Source organism: Canis lupus, chromosome 24 (genome assembly GCF_048164855.1).
Source record: "Canis lupus baileyi chromosome 24, mCanLup2.hap1, whole genome shotgun sequence".
In the NCBI taxonomy this organism is placed as follows: Eukaryota; Metazoa; Chordata; class Mammalia; order Carnivora; family Canidae; genus Canis; species Canis lupus.
Genome location: NC_132861.1, coordinates 525,688 through 552,996, shown reverse-complemented (window position 1 = coordinate 552,996; position 27,309 = coordinate 525,688).

Genomic DNA, 27,309 nt, shown 5'->3' with positions numbered 1-27,309 from the left:
CATGGGCCACTGGCCCCTATAAAGCTGCTACGTCGCCTCTTAGTCTCGGGGTCCAAGTCCCTGCTCCGCAGTGTCGGGTATATTTGGACCCATGCTGGAGCTTGTAAATAAACCCTCGTGTGTTTGCATCGGTGTCGGCTCCTTGGTGGTTTCTCGGATTTGCAATCTTGGGCACAAGACCAGGGCCTACTGCCCTGACCTCCCTTCCAGGGCCACACTGACCGCCCCACAGGCCCTCTGTGCCCGAGGCACACAGGCACGGGGATGCGGGGAGGGGAGGAAGTGCCCCGGAACCCGGCCAGCCCAGGCCCCCAGGACAGAGGCAGCACAGACCTCCTAGGTCGCTTTGCACAGACCCTGGTGACCTGAGGCTCCCTGACTGTCACTCTGTCCCAGCCCCTCCTGGCCCGCGGGGCACAGGCTGAGTCCCAGTAAAGTCCGTGGGGTCCTGACCCTGGTGTCTGGCCGCCCCTGGTAGGCACGTGGGGACGTCAGCTGTGTGTGTGCCTGGCGGCGCCCCTGCAGGGGCTGGTTGGGGCCTGGGTGGTGCCCCCTCCTCCTCTCTGGGGGTCTCTCCACGCCCCGAGCACAGAGTTCCTGGAGACACAGAAATGGGCTGGGTGTGCATTTTCGCACCACAACACTTTCTTGACTTGCTACAGCAAACGGGCTCAGAGCCGAGGGTGTGCACCTTCCCCTGGGCAGGGAGACCTTTCTGTCCTTTAGGGGAGGGCAAGAATCACACGGGGTGGTGGGCGGGGGCTGGAGTCCCCCACCTGGGAGCATGTGTGGACTCCGTGTGGGGGCGTGTGTCCTGAGGTTTCAGCCTGAGAGACGGTTCTGAGGACAGCAGAGCTGACCTGGACCTGCAGCTCATGGGCTCCTGCGCTGGGTCCCCGCAGGACAGCTGGATCCCGGCCTTGGGCCCCCTGGGGCCCCAACACCTGGAGGAGCCTGCCTCCTGCTGTGGGTGTTGGTGGGGCCCACCAGCCTACCCCTGTTCTCCCCACCCTGGGGTGTCCCGGGATCCCCAGGGCTGCCCTAGGTCAGCGACCCGGATCTGTGGGGCACGGCCAGGGCCCAGGAGGCTACATCCAGCTGTGAGAGGGCTCCCTCATCCCAGAGCCAGAATCCAGGCCCGGCCAGGGCCATGGGGGGCTGGATCCCATTAGTCTTTGTGTTGGGCCTGGGGGGGACTCAAATCACCCCAGCCCCCACAGTGCCCAGGGCCAGGCCAGCCCAGGTCCCTCTGGGTTAGGGGCTGGTGTCCTGTGCAGGGTGTGCCGCCCTCCAGGAGGGACAGTGGGAGGAGGCAGGGCACAGTGCATCCTGTGCTCCACTCACCTGCACCCACCCTGTCGGGGGCTCCCGGCATTCCCTCTTCCCTGCAACCCCTGGGTACTCTATGGGACACCAGGGCTCTGATGGGAGTAGGCTGTCCAGAGAACCCCGGGGAGGCTGAGCATGTCCCACAGGGGGCAGCTGCACCGGGTCCTTGCTGGGAGCCGATGGTGTGGGGGCAGAGGTATGATGGTGGTGGAGTGTGGGGGTTGGTGTAGGGGGGATGGTGTGGGGTTATAGTGTGGGTGGGGATTGTGTGGGGGTGTGAGGGGGATGATGTAGGGGGGATGGTAGGGGATGGTATGGGGGCGATGCCATGGGGGATGATGATGTAGGGGGATGGTGTGGAGGTGGGGAATGAGGGGGATGGCATGGGGGCCTGTGGACACAGGACATCCCCTTTCTCTAAGATGCTCACGCAGACGTGTACAGATAAAAGCGACCCCAGTCTGGGGTTTGCTGTGACACCTGCCCCTCGGGCCCCGCGTGATCAGTGCAGGGCCCTGGCTGGACCGGGGGCATTATCTGGGGGTCATCATACTATGTATGTTTACAAATTGCAAATTGTCTCAAATGAAATGCATAGACTTTAGAAATATATAAATCATCGAGGGTGGGTGTCACCCTGAGCCGTCTGGCCCTCATCGGATCGATGTGTGTCCTGGTCCAGCCACGGTCATGCCGCCTGTCCCCCAGGTCCCCTTACTGCCCCCCACGGCCCCCACCCCAGCCCCTTGCCTTTCAGGCGGCTGTCCCTCAACCCTTTGGAGTTCAGCTCACATGGCAACCCCTGGAGGCCCCATCCTAGTGGCCTCCTCATCCCTGAACTCCGGGTGTGGGGGCACAGGGGTCATCCCCAGCACCTTACCATGCGGCGGTGTGTTGTTGGCTGCTGTTGCTACCCCCGGCCTCAGAAGCCCCGTGTTTCCTACCCAGAAGCCCCCGGGCCTCCCCTGGGGCCCCGAAACCCCCCCCCCGCCCCAGGAGCCTTACCCGACCCCGTAGCGGTCCCAAAACATGGTGTGGCTGCCAAACATCCTGTTGACGTCCAGGCCTATCTGCGTGATGTCCCTGGAGGAGACCAGGGCCTCCTGCTTCATTTCCTGCGGGAAAACCGGGGAGGAGGAGCCGGCATCAGGGACACAGACCCCGACCTGTCACCAGCTGCCGTCCTGGGCAGGGAGCCCTGGGGCCACCATGGGAGTGTGTCCTGCCAAAACCTCCTTCCTTCCCCTGGGAGGCCGGGGATGGGCGCAGTGCGCACCATGCCCATGGGACCTCTGTGAGGGCCTGTGCCCAGCTGTTGTGGGCGGGGAGGTGACTGAGGGTCAGCCTGGGTGGGAGGGGACAGGGGGTCAGCCCAGGTGGGGAGGGGACATGGGGGTGTTGTGCTCAAGATTGTGAATCCGAGAAACCACTAAGGAGCCGACACCGATTCAAACACAGGAGGGTTGATTTACCAACTCCAGCTTGTGTCCAAGTATACCCGACAGGGCGGAGCAGGGACTTAGACCCCAGGTGGGTTTTAGCTTAATTTGTTTTTTTGTTGTTTTGGTTTTTTTTTTAGCTTAGTTTTAAGGGCTGGTCTCAGGGATCTCCAGAAGGGCTGGAGCAATTCCTCAAGTTCTGTTTACATTTTGATATGGGGGCTTGGAGGGCATTGAGCTCTGTTCTTATTCTAATAGGGGCTTCCTGCCCTTGGCTTGGGCTCAGTTTTTATTGTAATGTGGGGCCTTCTAGGACATTAATCTGTAAACTTTTGTCTTTTTTCCTGTAACTGAAGTAATGTAAATTTCAGCTCTTATTCACAGGGACCTGGGATGGCTGGACATGTGCTAACGCTGAACATAAAGTGGAATGGCCTTAATTTTCTTGGCCTCCACATGTCCCATCCTATCTAGCTCCTTCCCCCTTCCCCAGAGCTCCTAAGAGAGCAATTGCAAATGACCTCTGGTGCTAGCATGTGTTGGGGGACAGGCCCAGGGATTTGGGATCAAGAAGACCTGGAGCGCGGTCGTCCTGGGTGGCTGTGCAGTGGGATTCGATGCTGCAGACTCTTATTCCCTAAGGCTATCTTGACAACTGACTTTGTACATAGAAAACCTCTCCTTTGTCTTTAAAAGATGAAGAGCCAGTCAAAGCATTTTTTCTCTGCCCATCTGATTGCTCAGATTCCAATGTGAGACGTATTTCCTGTTAATAAGGATAATTTACTATCCGTAGTACTCTGGTTAAAATATTCTGACACAAGTAGTTCAGAGGGATGAGGGTTTCTCATCTCTTCACAGTTCAGTCACTCATCAGGAAATGCATCTTTATGGATTTGGAACGAACTGAGAGACATTATTACCAATGGTCCTATTACTATGTGAAGGATTCTTCCCTGAGATTCTTCCCCTGTTTTAACTGACACTGAAACACTGCGAACTCTTTGGAAGATAAATGTCCAGGAAATAAATGTTATGCATTGCTAATTTTAAATGCACTTGCAATATGGTGTCTAATATAAAAGAAGTATTTTTATCTCTGATATTTGCTATTTATTATCCTTTCCTGCTTTTCAGGTTGAGGAGGCATTATACGTGCTCATAAGTGTTTTTCTTTCCTTCTGATATAAAATTCTTACTTTCTTCCCATTGAAGGAACTCTTTAAGAATAAGGCAAAAATTAATTAAACTATTCTAAAATGTCTTCACACTTGGAGCCTGATTCATTTATGTCAATTTTCAAAATAAATCTTATTGATTAGAAAAAAAAAAACAAAGATTTATAGGGAAATTGAGAAGATAGTACAGAGAATTCTCATGCACTCGCACTCAATTTCTCCAATTATCGATATCTTATATTAGTACGGTACAAAAATTATCAAATGAATCAATATTAAAATATTCGCATTAACCAAAAACCGTACTTTATTCAGATTTCCTTTTTTTTTTTTTTTTGCTAAGTTACCATCCCTCATATCACATTAAACTTATCATGTTTTCTTAGGCTCCTCTGGATTTTGACAGTTTTTCAGCCTTTTCTTCTTGTTGTTGAACTGGAACACTTTGAGAAGTAGAGTATTTTGTAAAATTTCCCTTAGTTGGGACATGTCTGTTGTTTATCTCATGATTGAACTGTGATTGTGATTGTGGATCATATACAGAGATATACTGCCATTTTTATTATATCATATAAAGGATAGATACTATCAACATGATTTATCAGTCTTGGGAGGCAGATGTCTGCAACCCACTCCTACATGGGAGTTAGAACCTAGCTACACTCTAATTGAAGAAGGCCATTGGAAACCGCTGTATTCAACTCAGATACACAGGAGTATAGATAGGCCTGACACTTCCACATGCTTTTCTCACAACCTCTACCAGCACCTACCATCAGGATGTTAGCAGCTAAGTCTACAGGCAGGCAGGATGCGGGTGGGTCCTGCCCTGAGCTCAGCTCTCAAAAGGAAGCATGCCTCGAAGCCAGCTTTCTACTAGCTGCGTTTTTATGGCCATGAGAACGTAGCAGCATTGTAAGTCAGGAGGTTCCATGTACACTGCTCTACTGCACCTGGAGACACAAGCATTGAAGCCTGCAGCTAGGCCCTTGTGTCCTATGAGCTTCTGGCAAACTTGTCTAGAGAGGAGGTTCGAAATTCCATCTGAAGGCTGTGTGGAACTGAAGGGACTGGGGGTGAGCTCAAGTCTCAGAAGCAAGTACCCATTGGACACTGCGTTCAACTAGCTTCTCATGTAAGGAACTTAGTATGTAGCACCAAACTAAGAGAGCAGTTCCTCAAATATCTCTGGATTGGGATATGAGACACTAGTCGTGTGGGCCGGCACCTTCCACTAACCTCTCACAACCCTTCTGTCACACATCGAGGCTAGGCCTGATAGGAGCGAAGTGTATCTGCAGTCAGCATGTGGGAGGTACAGGAAATAAGTTCAACTCTCAGAAGTGTGTATGCTTTGCAGGCAGATGTCTGCTAGACACTTATTGATGGGAGCTAGAACCCGAGCTACACTCTAATTGAACAAGGACGTTGGCAATCGCTGTATTGAACTGAGATACACGAGAGTACAAGCCTGTCACTTCCACATGCTTTTCCCACAACCTCTGTCAGCACCTAACATAAGGATGCCTGGACCTATGTCTACAGGCAGTCAGGATGTGGGAGGGTCCTGCCCTGACCTCAGCTCTCACAACGAAGCATGTCTAGAAGCCAGGTTACAACTAGCTGCGTTCTTATGGCAGTGAGAATGTAGGAGTATTCTGAGTCAGGAGGTTCCAAGAATACCACTCTACTGCACCTGGGGACATTTTCCAGGTCGGCATTGTTCCACTTGCGTCTCAGAATCCACTGACAAACGGCTCTGGTGAAGACGTTCGAAACTCACTCTGCAGGCAGTGTACAACTGTGAGGGACTGAGTGTGAGCTCAACTCTCAGAAGTAAGTTGCTTTTGGACAAGGCGTTCAGCTAGCTTCTCAACTATGGAACTTAGTATGTAGCACCAGTCTAAGACAGGAATTACTAGGAAATCGCTGGATTGAGCTTGGAGGCACTACTCTTCTGTGCCGGGACATTCCACTTACCTCTCACAACACTTCAGTCACGCATCGAGCCTAGACCGTTTAGAAGTGACGTGTAGCTGCAGGCAGGGTGTGGGAGGTACAGGCCATAAGCTCAACTCTCAGAAGTGTGTATGCATGGGAGGCAGATGTCTGCTACCCACTCGTACATGGTAGTTAAAACTTACCTACACTCTGAAGAAGGCCATTGAAAATCACTGTATTCAACTCAGATACACGTGAGTTCAGGTCCGACGCTTCCACATGCTTTTCTCCCAACCTCTCCCAGCACCTAACATAAGGATGCTAGGACCTATGTCTACAGGCAGTCAGGATGCGGGAGGGTCCTGTCCTGACCTCAGCTCTCACAAGGAAGCATGCCTCGAAGCCAGCTTTCCACTAGCTGCGTTGTTATGGCCGTGAGAACATAGCAGCAATGTAAGTCAGGACGTTCCGTCAATACCGCTCTACTGCACCTGGAGACGCAACCATTGAAGCCTGCAGCTTGCCCTTGCGTCCCATAAGCTTCTGACAAACCTGTCTAGTGAGGATGTTCGTAACTCCATGTGCAGGCAGTGTGGAACTGGGAAGGACCGCCTGTCAGCTCACCTCGCAGAAGGAAGTTCCCCAGAGTGACAGCTTTCAACTAGGTACTCAGGTTTGGAAGTTAGTATGTAGCTCCCTTCTGAGGGAGGAATTCCTCCGAAGTCGCTGGATTGAGCTAAGAGACACTTGCCTCTCACAAAACTTGCGTCCCGTATCGAACGAAATCCTTTGGAAGCAAAGCGTACAGGCGTTCAGCATGTGGGAGGTACAAGCCATAAGCTCAATCCAAAGGAGTGTGCATGCCTTGGAGGCAGCTGTCCCCTAGCGCGAAATTGACAAGGCGGACAGTTGGTTTTCACTTCGCTACTGTCCTACATACAACGAAATGCTGTGGAAGTAGACCGTACAGGCAGTCAGGATGGGGGAGATACAGGCCATAAGCTCAACTCTCAGAAATGTGTATGCCTTGCAGGCAGATGTCTGCTTGCCACTCGTTCATGGGAGTTAAAACGTAGCATGACTCTAATTGAACAAGGCTGTTGGAAATCCCTGTATTGAACTCAGATACACATGAGTACAGGCCTGACACTTCCACATGCTTTTCACGCAATCTCTTCCAGCACCTCACTTAAGGATGATATGAGCTATGTCTACAGGCAGTCAGGATGCGGGAGGGTCCTGCCCTGAGCTCAGCTCTCACAAGAAAGCATCCCTAGAAGCCAGGTTTCAACTAGCTGCGTTTTTATGACTGTGGTGTCCTTCTAACCTAATCTATACTTGGTCACTCCAGTCCCCAACTGGGCCTCAGCTGGACCTGGTGCCTCTGGTACTTAGTTTGGCCTCACCTGGACCTGGTGACTGTGTTCCCACCTGGGCCTCAACTGGTCTTATGACTTTTGTCCCCACCTGGGCCTCACCCAGACCAGGTGACTGAGTTCCACCTGGGTCTTACCTGGACCTGGTGAATCTGGTCCCCTCCTGGGTATCACCAGGACCTGGTGACTCTGGTCCTCACATGCGCCCCACCTGGACCTGGTGACTCTTGTACCCACCTGGGTATCATCGGGATATGTTTAGTCTGTTTCCCAAGTGAGACTCTGGAACATTTAACTTTGGTCCTCACCTGGGCCTCACCTGGACCTGGTGACTCTGTTTCCCACATGAACCTCACCTGGACCTGGTGTCTCTGCTGTTCTTCTAGCCTCACCTGTACCTGGTGACTCCAGTCCCACTCCCCTCGGGCCTCACCTGGATTTGGTGACTCTGGTCCTTAGCTTGGTTTCATCTGGACCTGGTGACTGTGGTCCCCACCTTGGCCTCACCGAGACCTGCTGACTCTGGTTCCCACCTGCGCCTCACCTGTACCTGGTGATCTGGTTCTCACATGGACCCCACCTAGACCTGGTACCCGTGCTGTCCTTCTAGACTCACCTTTAACTGGTAACTCTGGTCTCCACCTGGGCCTCACCTGGACCTGGTGAATCTGGTCCCCACTTGGTCCTCAAGAGGACCTGGTGACTCTGGTCCTGAGGTGGATATCATTGGGACATGGTTATTGTGTTCCCCACCTGGGACTCACCTCGACCTGGTAACTCTGGTCCTTACCTGGGCCTCACCTGGACCTGGTGATTCTGGTCGGCACCTGAGACTACCCTGGATCTGGTGACTGTGGTCCCCACCTGGGCCTCACTTGGACCTGGTGACTCTGATCCCCATCTGGGCCTCACCTGGCCCTGTTGACCATGGTCCTCAACTGGGCATAATTGGGACCCGGTGACTGTGTTCCACAACTGGACCTCACCTGGACCAGGTGACTCTGGTTCCCCTCTGGGTCTCACCCTGACCTGGTGACTGTGAACCCCACTTTGGCCTGACTTGGACCTGCTGACTCTGGTTGCCACCTGCGCCTCACCTTGAACTGTTGACTCTGGTTCTTTCAAGGGCCTCCCCTGTACCTGGTGCTTCTGGTCCCCACCTGGGCCTCACTGGGACCTGGTGAGTGTGGTTGCCACCTGCACCTCACCTGGACATGGTGATTCTGGTCCCCACCGGAGCCTCACCCATACCTGTTGACTTAGGTCCCCACGTGGACCTCACTTGGACCTGGTGATTCTGGTCCTTGCCTGGTCCTCACCCGGACCTGGTGACTCTGTCCGGGTGTTGGGCTCCATTTCAGTGAGACGTTTCCAAAGCTCACAGGCCTCAGCTGGAGCCCGGAAGGAGGCAGGTGCGGCCCTAGGGACGGGGAGGCCGCCTCCTGCATGGCCTCCTGCAGTGTGTAAGTGTCCCGCAGATGGCGCCCGACTCCAGGCCCCGCCCAAGGAGCGTGCATGCGCAGTAAGCCTCCTCCGCCTGCACTAACAGGAGCCCGCCTGTGCTTGTGAGGCCTGAGGAGGACGTGGGGTCGCGTCCACTCTGATGAGCCCCAGCCTCCTCAGGACCCGCGGGGAGGCTTCAGTAGGACATTGGGTCGCGTTCACGCTGTCAGGAGCCCCTGGGCCTCCTCAGGACCCGCGGTAAGGCTTCAGGAAGATGTGGGCCCGCATCCACGCTGACATGAGCCCCTGGGCCTCCTCAGGACCCGCGGGGAGGCTTCAGGAAGATGTGGCGCCGCGTCCACTCTGGCAGGAGCTCCCGGGCTCCTCAGGACCCAAGTTGAGGCTTCTGGAAGATGGGGGCCACATCCATGTTGACAGGAGCCCCAGCCTCCTCAGAACCCACGGTGAGGCTTCGGGAGGATGTGGGGCCACGTCCACACTGACAGGACGCTGACCTCCTCAGGACCCCCGGTGTAGACTTTGGGAAATATGGGGATGTGTCCATGCGGACAGAAGACCCCAGCCTTGTCAGGGCCCGTGGTGAGGCCTAAGAAAGATGTGGGGACCGCATCCACACTGACAGGTCTCCGGCCTCCTCAGGACCCCCTCTGAAGTTTTGGGAAACTTTGGGGCCACGTCCATGCTGACAGGATCCCCCAACCTCCTCAGGTCTTATGGTGAGGCTTGAGGAAAATGTGGGGCCACGTCAACACTGACAGGACCCCCGTCCTCCTCAGGACATGCACTTGGCTTCGGGACATATGGGGCTGCGTCTATGCTGCCAGGAGCCCACAGCCTCCTCAGGACTCAGTGAGTTTTCGGGGAGATGTGGGGCCATGTCCAGGGTGACAGGAACCCCCGGCCTCCTGAGGACCTGCTGTGAGGCTTCCAGAGGATGTGAGGCATAGTCCACAGTGACAGGAGCCCCGTCGTCCTCAGGACCCGCTGACTATGACTCAGGAACACATGGGGCCGCGTCCACACTCACAGAAGCCCGGCTTCCTCAGGACCCCCTGGAGGACTCTGGAGGCGCCGTTGGGGGCCACTTCCACATCAGAAGGGACTCCTCAGAACCACAGGGTAAGTGAATGGGTAGAATGAATGGTAGGGTCAGGGGAAGGGAGGCAGTTAGTGGTTAGGGTTAAGTCAGATGTTAGGGGTTAGTGATTAGGCTTATGGTTACAGATTAGAGGTTAGGGTGAGGGATAAGGGTAAGGGTCAGTGGTTAGGAGTTAGGATGGGGGTTAGGGATTAGGGAAAGGGGTTAGGGTTGGGGACAGGATTTAGAGTTAGGGTTAGGGTTTAGGCTTTAGGGATTAGGGCAGGACGTTAGGAGTTGGGGTTAGGGTTATGGTTAGAGTTAGGGTTGGGCTTAGGTTTGCAGTTAGGGTTAGGGGTAGAGGCAGGCACCCCAAAGGGAGGGCGATGTGGGACTCGATCCTGGGATCCCAGGATCACACCCTGAGCCGAAGGCAGATGCTCAACCACTGAGCCAACAGGTGTCCCCCAGGGTTTGGTTTCAAATCTAGTTTGTCTGATATAAGTACGGGTCCTCCAGCTTTCTTTTGCTGTCCATTAGCGTGATAGATGATTTTCCATCCCCTGGCTTTCAATCTGCTGGTGTCTATAGGTCTAAGGTGAGCATCTTGTAGGCAGCATACAGATGGATCTTGTTTTTTTAATAAAGATTTTATTTAAGAGAGAGAGAGAGAGAGGCAGAAAATTAGGCAGAGAGAGAAGCAGGCTCCCCACCAGGAGCCCAATATGGGACTCAATCCCAGACTCCAGGATCACACCCTGAGTCAAAGGCAGAGGCTCAACCCCTGAGCCACCCAGGCATCCCGGATCATGTTTTTTAAGCCACTCTGATACCCTATATCTTTTGATTGGAGCATTTAGTCTATCAGCATTCAGAGTGATTATTGAAAGATATGAACTTAGTGCCTTTGTGTTACCTGTAGAGTTGGTGTTGCTGGTGATGTTCTCTGGTCCTTTCTAGTTTTTTGCTTTTGGTCTCTTTTTTTCCCCCACTAGAAGAGTCCCTCTTAAAATTCCTTACTGGACTGGTTTAGTGGTCATGAACTCCTTTATTTTTTGCCTGTCTGAGATCCTTCTATGCTGAATGACAGCCTTGCTGAAGAAAGAATTCTTACAAATTGAACTCCAATTTAAAACAAATTAAAAACATAAAATAAATTTTTGCTATTATGATAGAGGAAAATGGTATTTTATGTTCAGAAATTTTTAATTTCTTCCTATGGAGATTAAATAAATTTTGATGATTATTCTTAAAAAAAACAAAAGAAAGAATTCTTGGCTGCATACTTTTCCCATTCAGCATATTGAATATTTCCTTCCACTTCCTTCTGGCTTGCCAAGTTTGTGGACAGATCTGCTGCAAACTGATTCATCTTCCCTTGTAGGTTAAGGACTACCTCCCCCAAGCCCCACCTCCACTGCTTTCAGGATTCTTTTCTTGTCTGTGTATTTTGTGACTTTGACTCTGAGGTGCCTGGGTGATGGTCAGCTTCTGTTGAATTTATTGGGAGTTCTCTGTCTCTCGATTTCAGTGTCTGTGTCCTTCCTCAGGTTATAGAAGTTTACATAATTCATTCAAATAAAACTTCTACCCCCTTTTCTCTCTCTTCATCTTCTGAGTCTCCTATGATATGAATGTTATTGTATTAATAAGTGGCTGAGTTCCCTCAGTCTGCCTCTGTGGTCCATAACCTTTCTTGTTTTTAAGGCTTCCACTTGGGACTGCATCTCAGTTATAGCATTTTTAACGTTGGCCTGACTAGATTTTAGTTCTTTTAGTTCTACAGTAAGGGATTCTCTAGTTTTCTTCTATGCTCTTTTTCCAGCCCAGCTGCTATCTTTCTTTTTTCTTTTTTTTTTTTAATTTTTATTTATTTATGATAGTCACAGAGAGAGAAAGAGAGAGAGGCAGAGACATAGGCAGAGGGAGAAGCAGGCTCCATGCACCGGAAGCCCGATGTGGGATTCGATCCCGGGTCTCCAGGATGGCGCCCTGGGCCAAGGGCAGGCGCCAAACAGCTGCGCCACCCAGGGATCCCTAGCTGCTATCTTTCTAATCATTGTTTTAAACTGTAGTTAGACATCATATATGTGTATTGATGAACTTCCTGGCTGTGAGTACTACCTCATGTTATTTTATGGAGGTTAATTTCTCCATCTCATTATTTTTTCCAGAAAAGAAAGAAGGAAGAAAAAGAAAAACCAAGAGAAACAATAACAACTGCCCTCCCCAATAAAACACTAGATTATTTTGGCCTGGTTGTTAAAAGATTCTAAATCCCAAAATATGAAACACAATTAAAGTACCATGAAAGTAAAAATAAGAAATATATAAGGTACATACATAAAAATTAAAATAAAGCAATTAATAAAAAAGAATCAAAGTAAATAAATGAAAATAAAGCACAAAGTACAAAGGAAGCTAAACCCTACTTTCCAGGCAGAGCTGAAGCTCTGCAGCCTCTGTGGTCCGACAACTTGGTGGCAGCGAGTGGTCTGTGCGGGGTCTGGGGATGGGCCTTGACACTGATTCTCAGGTGCACATCTGCGGGGTCAGAGGCGGGGTGAGCGTCAGCGCCTCTGGCCTCCAGCGGGCGGCGCTGTGCTGCTCCCTGTGACTTGGCGCTGATGGGCGGGATGCGAGTGGGGACGCTGGGTCCTCTGGCTCTGGGGCTGAGCATCCCGCCCCCCCAGTCTGCAGGGGCCTCCACAGAAGAGCCCCCAAGCCCCCGGGTCTCCGCCGCTTCTCTCAGAACCCTGCGTTCACTCTGCCTGCGTCCGAGCTTCTTTTGGTTTTGTTTTTTTATCTCAGACTGTTGTGCCCAAGATTGCGAATCCGAGAAACCACTGAGAAGCCGACACCGATGCAAACGCACCAGGGTTTATTTACAAGCTCAAGCTTGCGTCCAAGTACACCCTGACACAACGGAGCAGGGACTTGGACCCCAAAGCGGGTTTTAGCTGAGTTTTAAGGGCTGGTCTTGGGGACCTCCAGAAGGGCTGGAGCAATTCCTCAAGTTCTGTTTACATTTTGATATGGGGCCTTCAAGGGCATTGAGCTCTGTTCTCATTCTAATAGGGGCTTCCTGCCCTAGGCCTGGGCTCAGTTCTTATGCTAATGTGGGGCTTTCAAAGACATTAAGCTGTAAACTTTTGGTTTTTTGCTGTAACTGAAGTAATGGAAATTTCAGCTCTTCTTTGCAGGGGCATGGGATGGCTGGACGTGTGCTAACACTGGACTTAAAGTGGAATGGCCTTAATTTTCTCGGCCTCCACGCATCCCGTCTTCCTATCTAGCTCCTTCCCCCTTCCCTGGAGCTCCTAAGAGAGCAATTGCAAATGACCTCTGGTGGCAGCCTGTGTTGGGGGACAGGCCCAGGGATTTGGGATCAGGAAGACCTGGAGCTCAGGCATCCAGGCTGTGCAGCCAGATTCGATGCTGCAGACTCTTATTCCCTAAGGCTATCTTGACAACTGACTTTGTACATAGAAAAGCTCTCCTTTGTCTTTAAAAGATGAAGAGCAAGTCAAAGCAGTTTTTCTCTGCCCATCTGATTGCTCAGATTCCAAACTGAGACATATTTCCTGTTAATAAGGATAATTTACTATCCATAGTACTATGGTTAAAATATTCTGACACAAGTAATTCAGAAGGATGAGGGTTTCTCATCTCTTTCTTCACAGCTCAGTCACTCATCAGGAAATGCATCTTTATGGATTTGGAAAGAACCGAGAGACATTATTACCAATGGTCATATTATTAGATTAAGGATTCTTCCCTGAGATCCCAAGAAGGCAATTTTTCCTCGGGCTTGAGGAGGCCTCTTGGAGTGAGGTTAAAATCAGAAATTGTGAGTTTGGGTTTCAGATAATGAACTGGTTAGCTACGTAAACACGGACAGGCACTTAGGTTCTTTTTGAATTTCAATTCCCTTAAAAGCTATAGAATAATTTCTAAACACCTCATTGGACTGTTGTAGGATTTCTTTATTGCTAATATAAGTTAACATTCATATGGCACATATTATGTGCCAAGAATTGTGTCATGTTTCACATAAAAGAACTCATGGGATCCTCCAACAACCCTATGGGCAGATACTGTTATCTTGATGGGCCAACTAAAGGATTCGAACTCAGGAAGCCTGGCTCCAGGCCATTATGGCCACCAGAAAATATTTATTAAGTACTTACTAACGTCCTAGGTATTGTACAAATAAAGTCCAACTCTTTACTCATTAGAGCTCCATGGCACAGGCATTATTACTGTCACAGTTTTGCAGAGAAAGAAGTAGGTTCAGAGCCTAAGCTCAAGGGACTTGCCCAGAGCCCTACAATTCAGAGGAAGAAACCTTCCTTTTCCTCATAATATTCTCCTTCCACCACTTACCTTCTACTTTCTCTAAGTCTTAATATAAATGTTGCTTCTTCTAGTCATCTTCTCTGAGGCCCCAGTTAGACTAAGCCTTCTTATATATGTACTTGTAGTAAGCTGTATATTTACCTTTATATTGGCTACTATATTCTTGTTTAGTTATCTTTCTGTCACTTTTTGGTTAGTATCCGTCTCTCCCACCAGCATGGCCTGGAGGGAGCTAGGGACTGCATCTATGTCTGGTTAACTTGGTATTCCTAGCACCTTGCACATAGTAGCTATGCACCAAATACTTAATAAATTAATGGATCCCTAACCTTCTTGAGTTGATGTTGATAAACATTAGAACATGAAATGGACAAAGATAAGAATGAAATTGCTGAATGAAATGATAAAAAGCAATTTTATCCATTCACTCATTCAGTATTTTATCAGGTGCCTACTGTGTGCCATATCTGAGCGAAGGAAAACGATACGTGATTCCATTAGGGTATTATAATAGCAACTTAAAAATTGGCCTTCTAAGGCATTTGCTATAGTTGAAAGCTCTAACTAAAAGGCTCAGTGATTAGGAAGGAACTCAATAAAATCAAAATAAAGTATTATCTGGGCAGTAATTTCCCAGAAAATTTGGTTTAATAAAAATTTCACATGAATCATTTCTTAACTGACACTGAAGCACTGTGAACTCTTTGGAAGACAAATGTCAAGAAAATAAATGTTATGCATTGCTAATTTTAAATGCACTTGCAATATGGTGTCTAATATAAAAGAAGTATTTTTATCTGATTTTTGCTATTTATTATCCTTTCCTGCTTTTCAGATTGAGGAGGCATTATACGTGTTCATAAGTGTTTTTCTTTCCTTCTGATATAAAATTCTTACTTTGTTCTCATCTAAGGAACTCTTTAAGAATAAGGCAAAAATTAATTAAACTATTCTAAAAATGTTTTCACACTTGGAGCCTGATTCATTTAAGTCAATTTTCAAAATAAATCTTATTTATTAGAAAAAAAACACAAGGATTTATAGGGAAATTGAGAAGATAGTACAGAGAATTCTCATGCACTCGCACTCAGTTTCTCCAATTATCAATATCTTATATTAGTATGGTACAAATATTAGCTAATGAATCAATATTAAAATATTCGCATTAACCAAAGACCATACTTTATTCAGATGTCCTTAGTTTTTGCTAAGTTACCATCCCTCACATCACATTACACTTGTCCTCATGTTTTCTTAGGCTCCTCTGGATTGTGACAGTTTTTCAGCCTTTCCTTATTGTTGTTGAACTGGAACACTTTGAGAAGTAGAGTATTTTGTAAAATTTCCCTCAGTTGGGACATGTCTGTTTATCTCATGATTGAACTGTGATTGTGAATCATATACAGAGATATACTGCCATTTTTATTATATCATATAGGGGATAGATACTATCAACATGATTTATCAGTCTTGGGAGGCAGATGTCCGCTACCCACTCCTACATGGGAGTTAGAACCTAGCTAGCTACACTCTAATTGAAGAAGGCCATTGGAAATCGCTGTATTCAACTCAGATACACGAGAGTATAGGCCTGACGCTTCCACATGCTTTTCTCACAACCTCTACCAGCACCTACCATCAGGATGTTAGCAGCTAAGTCTACAGGCAGGCAGGATGCGGGTGGGTCCTGCCCTGAGCTCAGCTCTCAAAAGGAAGCATGCCTCGAAGCCAGCTTTCTACTAGCTGCGTTTTTATGGCCATGAGAACGTAGCAGCATTGTAAGTCAGGAGGTTCCATGTACACTGCTCTACTGCACCTGGAGACACAAGCATTGAAGCCTGCAGCTAGGCCCTTGTGTCCTATGAGCTTCTGGCAAACTTGTCTAGAGAGGAGGTTCGGAATTCCATCTGAAGGCTGTGTGGAACTGAAGGGACTGGGGGTGAGCTCAAGTCTCAGAAGCAAGTACCCATTGGACACTGCGTTCAACTAGCTTCTCATGTAAGGAACTTAGTATGTAGCACCAAACTAAGAGAGCAGTTCCTCAAATATCTCTGGATTGGGATATGAGACACTAGTCGTGTGGGCCGGCACCTTCCACTAACCTCTCACAACCCTTCTGTCACACATCGAGGCTAGGCCTGATAGGAGCGAAGTGTATCTGCAGTCAGCGTGTGGGAGGTACAGGGCACGAGTTCAACTCTCAGAAGTGTGTATGCTTTGCAGGCAGATGTCTGCTAGACACTTATTGATGGGAGCTAGAACCCGAGCTACACTCTAATTGAACAAGGACGTTGGCAATCGCTGTATTGAACTGAGATACACGAGAGTACAAGCCCGTCACTTCCACATGCTTTTCACACAACCTCTGCCAGCACCTAACATAAGGATGCGTGGACCTATGTCTACAGGCAGTTATGATGCGGGAGGGTCCTGCCCTGACCTCAGCTCTCACAACGAAGCATGTCTAGAAGCCAGGTTACAACTAGCTGCATTCTTATGGCAGTGAGAACACAGCAGCATTCTGAGTCAGGAGGTTCCAAGAATACCACTCTACTGCACCTGGAGACACTTTCCAGGCCTGCATTATTCCACTTGCGTCTCACCAGCTTCTGACAAACGTCTCTGGTCAAGATGTTCGAAACTCATTCTGCAGGCAGTGTGGAACTGTGGGACTGGGTGTGAGCTCAACTCTCAGAAGTAAGTTGCTTTTGGACACGGGGTTCAGATAGCTTCTCACGTATGGAACTTAGTATGTAGCACCAGTCTAAGACAGGAATTACTAGGAAATCGCTGGATTGAGCTTGGAGGCACTAGTCTTGTGGGCCGGCACCTTCCACTTACCTCTCACAACACTTCAGTCATGCATCGAGCCTAGGCTTGTAAAGAGCGAAGTGTACCTGCAGGCAGGATGTGGGAGGTACAGGCAATAAGCCCAACTCTCATAAGTGTGTATGCCTGGGAGGCAGATGTCTGCTTCCCACTCATACATGGGAGTTAGAACCTAGCTACAGGGATCCCTGGGTGGCGCAGTGGTTTACTGTCTGCCTTTGGCCCAGGGTGGGATCCTGGAGACCCGGGATCGAATCCCACATCGGGCTCCCGGTGCATGGAGCCTGCTTCTCCCTCTGCCTATGTCTCTACCTCTCTCTATCTCTGTGTGTGTGTGTGTGTGTGTGACTATCATAAATAAATTAATTAATTAAAAAAAAAGAACCTAGCTACACTCTGATTGAAGAAGGCCGTTGGACATCGCCGTATTCAATGCAGATACACGTGAGTACAGGCCTGTCGTTTCCACATGCTTTTCTCACAACCGTTCCCAGCACCTAACATTAGGATGTTAGCAGCTACATCTACAGGCAGGCAGGAAGCGGGAGGGTCCTGTCTTGAGCTCAGTCTCAAAAGGAAGCATGGCTCGAAGCTGTAGTTCAGGAGGTTCAATGAATACTGCTCTACTGCACCTGGAGACACAACCATTGAAGCCTTCGACTTGCCCCCTGCGTACCATGAGCTTCTGACATACATCTCTAGTGAGGATGTTCGAAACTGTATCTGCAGTCAGTGTGGAACTGTGAGTGACTGCGTGTGGTCTCACCTCTCAGAATCAAGTTCCCCTGGACACTGCTTTCAACTAGCTTCTCTTGTATAGAAGTTAGTATGTAGTGCCAATGTATGAGAGGAATTCCTCGGTAGTCGCTGGATTGAGCTTCAAGACACTTGTCTCCTGGCCTGCACCTTCCAATTGCCTCTCACACCACTTCTGTCATGCAACGAACCTAGGCCTGTTAGAAGCGAAATGTACATGCAGTCAGTGTGGGACCCAGGAAATTTCTTTTTATTTATTTATGATAGTCACACAGCGAGAGAGAGATAGAGAGGCAGAGACATAGGCAGAGGGAGAAGCAGGCTCCATGCACCGAGAGCCCGACATGGGATTCGATCCCGGGTCTCCAGGATCTCGCTCCTGGCCAAAGGCAGGCGTTAAACCGCTGTGCCACCCACGGATCCCGGGACCCAGGAAATTTAACAAAAATCCCCTACTCCTGGACAAGCAGAGGAGGACAGATGCCATTTTGTGCTACACCTGTCACCCCCTGTATGACCCCTACATAAACTGCTTATTGCTTAAAGTGCAGCCCCACCCTAGTCAAGCTTTTGGGCACGCCCTACTCAGAAATCGGCCCATAACAATGTAACCCTGCTTTGTGCCCGCCAAAACTGCACCCCTATTTTCACCAAAGTAATAGGCCAGCTCAAATGGATACTATAGGGTAAGATGTAATTCAATCGGCCACCTGCGTGTGGACCGACATGTCTGAGCAACTTTCTGTGTATCCCATGGGCCACTGGCCCCTATAAAGCCGCTATGCCTCTTAGTCTCGGGGTCCAAGTCCCTGCTCCGCTGTGTCAGGTATACTTAGACCCACGCTCCAGCTTGTAATTAAACCCTCTTGTGTTTGCATCGGTGTCGGCTTCTCGGTGGTTTCTAGGATTCACAATCTTGGCCACAACATTTGGGGGCTCGTCCGGGATCTGAGAGACCTCCAGGATCTTATCCGGAGGATTTCACGCGTGGTGAGTGCACTCAACTTCTTCCACCTTTTGCATGTATATTCTCTGAGAGCTCCAACCTGTAGGAATTCCAATCTGTATTAGGTCGGCATTGGCTTAGGCGGACGCGCTGGTGGGACATCAACCGGGGGTCTTGAGGAGACGTCCCTTGCCCCTGCCTGGAGGATGGAGGTCCTATCTGTAAGGAGGACAGAGGTCCACATCTGTATGGAGGACGGGGGTCCTCATCTGTAAGGAGGACGGGGGTCCTCATCCGTATGGAGGATGGGGTCCTCATCCGTAAGGAGGACGGGGGACCTCATCCATAAGGAGGATGTGGTCCTCATCCGTAATGACGACAAGGGTCCTCATCCATAAGGAGGTCTGGGGGTCCTCATCCGTATGGAGGACGGGGTCCTCATCCGTAAGGAGGACGGGGGTCCTCATCTGTAAGGAGGGCTGGCTGCCAGCCCTTCGGATTACTTTCTGTCTTGTCTCCGCAGCCGCACTAGAACGTTTGTCTGTTACTGTGTTCTTCTTACCTCTTTGCGCGCTGGTCTGTGTTACCTGTTTGTGTGCTGGTCTGTGTTACTGTGTTCTTGTTAACTGTGTGTTTGACTGTGTTATTTGTGAACTGTCATAACTGTCTGTGCCTTGGTGTGGACGGGGGACATAATGGGGCAGATGCAAACCATACCCTTGTCTCTTATGCTCTCCCACTTCTCGGATATTAGGGAAAGAGCTCTTATTCTGAGCATAGACATACAGAGAGAGATTCCAAATTTATTGCATATCAGAATGGCCAACCTTTGATGTGGGATGGCCCCGAGAAGGAAATTTTCACCTACCTATTATCTTACAGGTTAAGGCCGTGAACTTCAGGGACAAACCAGATGGCCACCCTGACCAGATGCCCAACATCCTGGCCTGTCAGGACATGATCGAGAATTCCCCTCCTTGGCTAAAACCCGTTTTTACTCCCCAAAGCACACAACTCGCCTGAAGGTAAGGAGAGATTCCGGGTCCACCGCCAGACTCTAATGGCAGGTCTCCAGGCTGCCGCGTGCAAGACTACCAATCTGGCCAAGGTCTATGATGTGAGACAGGGTAAGGATGAGAGTCCAGCAGCCTTCTTAGAGGGAGCAATAGAGGCTTTTAGGCAGTACACCCCTATGAACCCAGAAGCCCCGGAAACAAAGGCCACAATTATCATGGCTTTTGTTAACCAGGCTGCTCTGAACATTAAAAAGAAATTGCAAAGAGTAGAGAGACTGGGAGAGAAGAGCTTGCAGGACTTAGTGATAATAGCAGAACGAGTCTATAATAGAAAAGGTCCGGAAGAACTGCATGTTACCACCCCACACGCTATTAAAGGGGTACTCAAACAGCCCCCAGACAGCTGGATCAGCAATGCCCATCTGACCCATTATCAGAGCCTACTGCTAAACCCCACCAGAATTTTATTTAAGCCACCGACAACCCTGAATCTGGCAACGCTACTCCCTAACCCAGACTGGGACCCCCCTCTGCACGACTATCAAGAAATTTGGGCACAGGTGTACGGAATCAGCGCTGATCTCCAGGACCAGCCACTGCCGAACGCCGATGCCACCTGGTACACGGACGGCAGCAGTTTTGTCCGAAAAGGAGTCCGAATTGCGGGGGCAGCCATACCATAACCACGGAGACAGAGACCGTCTGGGCGGAGCCATTGACAGCCTGAATGTTGGCTCAATGGGCAGAACTGATCCCATAGGCCAAGGCACTGACCATGGAGGAAGGTAAACGAATAAACATCTACACCGACAGCAGGTACGCCTTTGCCACCGCTCCCATTCACAGAGCCCTTTACAGAGAGAGAGAGAGCTTCTGACAGCAGAGACAAAGACTGTTAAAAACAAAACGGAGATTCTTGAACTCCTGAGGACCCTCTGGCTGCCCAAGGCCCTAGCCATCATCCACTGTCCGGGGCACCAAAAGGCAGACACACCAGTAGCCAGGGGAAACCGGCTAGCCGATTTAAAAGCAAAGAAGGTGTCCCTTTTGGTGACCCAGGTCTTAGCAACCACGCTACCTGATCCGGGGGAACGGAACCTGCCGGACACCCCCAACTATAGTGATGCTGACTTACACTGGATCAAACACTTGCCTATGACCCAGTGATTGTGTGGCTGGTGGAGGGCCACAGACTCCAGCATCATCTTGCCAGAGGAACTGGGACGGCGAGTCCTATCCAAAACGCATCGGAGTACTCACACGGGAACAAGGAAGATGGAAGACCTCATACGACATGCAAAGATCACTATTAAAGACTCTCGAGCAAAGATCGAGCAGATCGTGGCAAGCTGCCACTCATGCCAGTTAACTGATGCCACCGCCCATGGATCTAACCCAGGCACCTGGCTCCGAGGGGACCGCCCAGGAGCCTACTGGGAAGTGGACTTCACTGAGGTAAAACCTGGAAAATATGGATACAGGTATTTATTAGTGTTTGTAGATACTTTTTCAGGATGCACAGAGGCATTTCCCACCAAACCTGAAACGGCAAGACCGTGACCAAGAAACTGCTGGAAGACATCTTACCGAGGTATGGTTTTCCTGTTAAGATTGGGTCAGACAAGGGCCCAGGATTCTTCTCTAAGGTAACACAGGGAGTGTTAGTACTAGTACTAGTACTTGGGGCAGATTGGAAATTAGATTGTGCATATAGGCCCCAGAGCTCAGGACAGGTAGAGAGGATGAACAGAACATTAAAGGAGACCTTAACTAAATTAGCCCTGGAGACTGGCGGGGACTGGGTGACTCTCCTCCCCTTCGCCCTATATAGGGTGAGGAACTCCCCATATAAGATGGGACTGACTCCCTACGAGATCATGTTCGGTCTTCCTCCACCTGTTATCCCCATTTTAAAACTTGAGGTGCTTGCTGAATTTGATGATCACCAACTTCTTTTCTCCCTCCAAATGTCATGAACCCATGAGCAGGTGTGGCCTAAGCCGAGGGCCCTCTATGAGACTGGGCCACCCCCGGATCCCCATCGATATCGGCCAGGTGACTGGGTGTACATGTGTACGTGTGGAGATATCAACACCGGACACTTCAACCTCGCTGCAAGGGACCTACACCCTGATCCTGACCACTCCCAATGCTCTCAAGGTCCACGGGATTACTCCCTGGTCCACTACACCCACGTCCAGCCAGCTGACCCACATACCGTTCTCAAGAACTTTGTTCCAGAATGGAAAAGCCAACCGGACAAGGACAATCCCCTAAAGCTAAGAGTGCACCGTTCTCATTAATTTCGTACCTCCAAGACTCCCTAGTCTGAGGTTGTCTTTCAAAATAGAAAGGGATTAGACTTAGTCTTCTTACAACAAAGGGTGTGTGTGTGGTGTGGGGGGCGGAGGGTTATGTGCTGCCTAAAATGTAGAATGCTGCTTCTTCGCTGGAATATAAATGGCAGCGAGAACAGCAACAAGGTTGGGTAAAATCCTGGTTTAATCATTCCACCTGGCTCACTCTAAGAGCAACCTGGACCCTTTATTGGATCCTGCATAGGATCCTCTGAAAAAGGGGGGAATGTGGGACCCAGGAAATTTAACAAAAATCCCCTACCCCTGGACAAGCAGAGGAGGACTGATTCCATTTTGTGCTACACCTGCCACCTCCTGTATGACCCCCACATAACCTGCTTATTGCTTAAGGCGCTGCCCCACCCTAGTCCAGCCGCTGGGCACACCCTAATCGGAAATCGGCTCAGAACAATGTAACCCTGCTTTGTGCCCGCCAAAACTGCGCGCCAATTCTGACCAAAGTAATAGGCCAGCTAAAATGGATACTATAGGGTAAGATGTAATTCAATCGGCCACCTGCGTGTGGACCGACATGACTGTGCACCTTTCTGTGAATCCCATGGGCCACTGGCCCCTATAAAGCTGCTACGTCGCCTCTTAGTCTCGGGGTCCAAGTCCCTGCTCCGCAGTGTCGGGTATATTTGGACCCATGCTGGAGCTTGTAAATAAACCCTCGTGTGTTTGCATCGGTGTCGGCTCCTTGGTGGTTTCTCGGATTTGCAATCTTGGGCACAAGACCAGGGCCTACTGCCCTGACCTCCCTTCCAGGGCCACACTGACCGCCCCACAGGCCCTCTGTGCCCGAGGCACACAGGCACGGGGATGCGGGGAGGGGAGGAAGTGCCCCGGAACCCGGCCAGCCCAGGCCCCCAGGACAGAGGCAGCACAGACCTCCTAGGTCGCTTTGCACAGACCCTGGTGACCTGAGGCTCCCTGACTGTCACTCTGTCCCAGCCCCTCCTGGCCCGCGGGGCACAGGCTGAGTCCCAGTAAAGTCCGTGGGGTCCTGACCCTGGTGTCTGGCCGCCCCTGGTAGGCACGTGGGGACGTCAGCTGTGTGTGTGCCTGGCGGCGCCCCTGCAGGGGCTGGTTGGGGCCTGGGTGGTGCCCCCTCCTCCTCTCTGGGGGTCTCTCCACGCCCCGAGCACAGAGTTCCTGGAGACACAGAAATGGGCTGGGTGTGCATTTTCGCACCACAACACTTTCTTGACTTGCTACAGCAAACGGGCTCAGAGCCGAGGGTGTGCACCTTCCCCTGGGCAGGGAGACCTTTCTGTCCTTTAGGGGAGGGCAAGAATCACACGGGGTGGTGGGCGGGGGCTGGAGTCCCCCACCTGGGAGCATGTGTGGACTCCGTGTGGGGGCGTGTGTCCTGAGGTTTCAGCCTGAGAGACGGTTCTGAGGACAGCAGAGCTGACCTGGACCTGCAGCTCATGGGCTCCTGCGCTGGGTCCCCGCAGGGCAGCTGGATCCCGGCCTTGGGCCCCCTGGGGCCCCAACACCTGGAGGAGCCTGCCTCCTGCTGTGGGTGTTGGTGGGGCCCACCAGCCTACCCCTGTTCTCCCCACCCTGGGGTGTCCCGGGATCCCCAGGGCTGCCCTAGGTCAGCGACCCGGATCTGTGGGGCACGGCCAGGGCCCAGGAGGCTACATCCAGCTGTGAGAGGGCTCCCTCATCCCAGAGCCAGAATCCAGGCCCGGCCAGGGCCATGGGGGGCTGGATCCCATTAGTCTTTGTGTTGGGCCTGGGGGGGACTCAAATCACCCCAGCCCCCACAGTGCCCAGGGCCAGGCCAGCCCAGGTCCCTCTGGGTTAGGGGCTGGTGTCCTGTGCAGGGTGTGCCGCCTTCCATGAGGGACAGTGGAAGGAGGCAGGGCATAGTGCATCCTGTGCTCCACTCACCTGCACCCACCCTGTCGGGGGCTCCCGGCATTCCCTCTTCCCTGCAACCCCTGGGTACTCTATGGGACACCAGGGCTCTGATGGGAGTAGGCTGTCCAGAGAACCCCGGGGAGGCTGAGCATGTCCCACAGGGGGCAGCTGCACCGGGTCCTTGCTGGGAGCCGATGGTGTGGGGGCAGAGGTATGATGGTGGTGGAGTGTGGGGGTTGGTGTAGGGGGGATGGTGTGGGGTTATAGTGTGGGTGGGGATTGTGTGGGGGTGTGAGGGGGATGATGTAGGGGGGATGGTAGGGATGGTATGGGGGCGATGCCATGGGGGATGATGATGTAGGGGGATGGTGTGGAGGTGGGGAATGAGGGGGATGGCATGGGGGCCTGCGGACACAGGGCATCCCTTTCTCTAAGATGCTCACGCAGACGTGTATAGATAAAGGCGACCCCAGTCTGGGGTTTGCTGTGACACCTGCCCCTCGGGCCCCGCGTGATCAGTGCAGGGCCCTGGCTGGACGGGGGGCATTATCTGGGGGTCATCATACTATGTATGTTTACAAATTGCAAATTGTCTCAAATGAAATGCATAGACTTTAGAAATATATAAAGCATCGAGGGTGGGTGTCACCCTGAGCCGTCTGGCCCTCATCGGATCGATGTGTGTCCTGGTCCAGCCACGGTCATGCCGCCTGTCCCCCAGGTCCCCTTACTGCCCCCCACGGCCCCCACCCCAGCCCCTTGCTTTTCAGGTGGCTCTCCCTCAACCCTTTGGAGTTCAGCTCACATGGCAACCCCTGGAGGCCCCATCCTAGTGGCCTCCTCATCCCTGAACTCCGGGTGTGGGGGCACAGGGGTCATCCCCAGCACCTTACCATGCGGCGGTGTGTTGTTGGCTGCTGTTGCTACCCCCGGCCTCAGAAGCCCCGTGTTTCCTACCCAGAAGCCCCCGGGCCTCCCCTGGGGCCCCGAAACCCCCCCCCCCAAGAGCCTCACGCGACCCCGTAGCGGTCCCAAAACATGGTGTGGCTGCCGAACATCCTGTTGACGTCCAGGCCTAAATGCGTGATGTCCCTGGAGGAGACCAGGGCCTCCTCCTTCATTATTGCGGGAAAACCGGGGAGGAGGAGCCGGCATCAGGGACACAGACCCCGACCTGTCACCAGCTGCCGTCCTGGGCAGGGAGCCCTGGGGCCACCATGGGAGTGTGTCCTGCCAAAACCTCCTTCCTTCCCCTGGGAGGCCGGGGATGGGCGCAGTGCGCACCATGCCCATGGGACCTCTGTGAGGGCCTGTGCCCAGCTGTTGTGGGCGGGGAGGTGACTGAGGGTCAGCCTGGGTGGGAGGGGACAGGGGGTCAGCCCAGGTGGGGAGGGGACATGGGGGTGTTGTGCTCAAGATTGTGAATCCGAGAAACCACTAAGGAGCCGACACCGATTCAAACACAGGAGGGTTGATTTACCAACTCCAGCTTGTGTCCAGTGTCCAAGTATACCCGACAGGGCGGAGCAGGGACTTAGACCCCAGGTGGGTTTTAGCTTAATTTGTTTTTTTGTTGTTTTGGTTTTTTTTTAGCTTAGTTTTAAGGGCTGGTCTCAGAGATCTCCAGAAGTGCTGGAGCAATTCCTCAAGTTCTGTTTACATTTTGATATGGGGGCTTGGAGGGCATTGAGCTCTGTTCTTATTCTAATAAGGGCTTCCTGCCCTTGGCTTGGGCTCAGTTTTTATTGTAATGTGGGGCCTTCTAGGACATTAAGCTGTAAACTTTTGTCTTTTTTCCTGTAACTGAAGTAATGTAAATTTCAGCTCTTATTCACAGGGACCTGGGATGGCTGGACATGTGCTAACGCTGAACATAAAGTGGAATGGCCTTAATTTTCTTGGCCTCCACATGTCCCATCCTATCTAGCTCCTTCCCCCTTCCCCAGAGCTCCTAAGAGAGGAATTGCAAATGACCTCTGGTGCTAGCATGTGTTGGGGGACAGGCCCAGGGATTTGGGATCAAGAAGACCTGGAGCGCGGTCGTCCTGGGTGGCTGTGCAGTGGGATTCGATGCTGCAGACTCTTATTCCCTAAGGCTATCTTGACAACTGACTTTGTACATAGAAAACCTCTCCTTTGTCTTTAAAAGATGAAGAGCCAGTCAAAGCATTTTTTCTCTGCCCATCTGATTGCTCAGATTCCAATGTGAGACGTATTTCCTGTTAATAAGGATAATTTACTATCCGTAGTACTCTGGTTAAAATATTCTGACACAAGTAGTTCAGAGGGATGAGGGTTTCTCATCTCTTCACAGTTCAGTCACTCATCAGGAAATGCATCTTTATGGATTTGGAACGAACTGAGAGACATTATTACCAATGGTCCTATTACTATGTGAAGGATTCTTCCCTGAGATTCTTCCCCTGTTTCAACTGACACTGAAACACTGCAAACTCTTTGGAAGATAAATGTCCAGAAAATAAATGTTATGCATTGCTAATTTTAAATGCACTTGCAATATGGTGTCTAATATAAAAAAAGTATTTTTATCTCTGATATTTGCTATTTATTATCCTTTCCTGCTTTTCAGGTTGAGGAGGCATTATACGAGTTCATAATCGCTGTATTGAAATGAGATACAGGAGAGTACAAGCCGGTCACTTCCACATGCTTTTCACACATCCTCTGCCAACACCTAACATAAGGATGCTAGAACCTATGTCTACAGGCAGTTATGATGCGGGAGGTTCATGCCCTGACCTCAGCTCTCACAACGAAACATGCCTAGAAACCGGGATTCAACTAGCTGCGTTCTTATGCCAGTGAGAACGTAACAGCATTCTGAGTCTGGAGGTTCCAGAATTACCACTCTACTGCACCTGGAGACACTTTCCATGCCTGCATTATTCCACTTGCATCTCTCCAGTTTCTGACAAACGTCTCTGGTCAAGATGTTCGAAACTCATTCTGCAGGCAGTTGGAACTGTGGGACTGGGTGTGAGCTCAACTCTCAGAAGTAAGTTGCCTTTGGACACGGGGTTCAGCTAGCTTCTCACGTATGGAACTTAGTATGTAGCACCAGTCTAAGACAGGAATTACTAGGAAATCGCTGGATTGAGCTTGGAGGCACTAGTCTTGTGGGCCGGCACCTTGAACTTACCTCTCACAACTCTTCAGTAACGCATCGAGCCTAGGCTTGTTAAGAGCGAAGTGTAACTGCAGGCAGGATGTGGGAGGTACAGGCCATAAGCTCAACTTTCAGAAGTGTGTATGCCTGGGAGGTAGATGTCTTCTATCCACTCATATATGGGAGTTAGAACCTAGCTACAGGGATCCCTGGGTGGTGCAGGGGTTTAGCGCCTGTCTTTG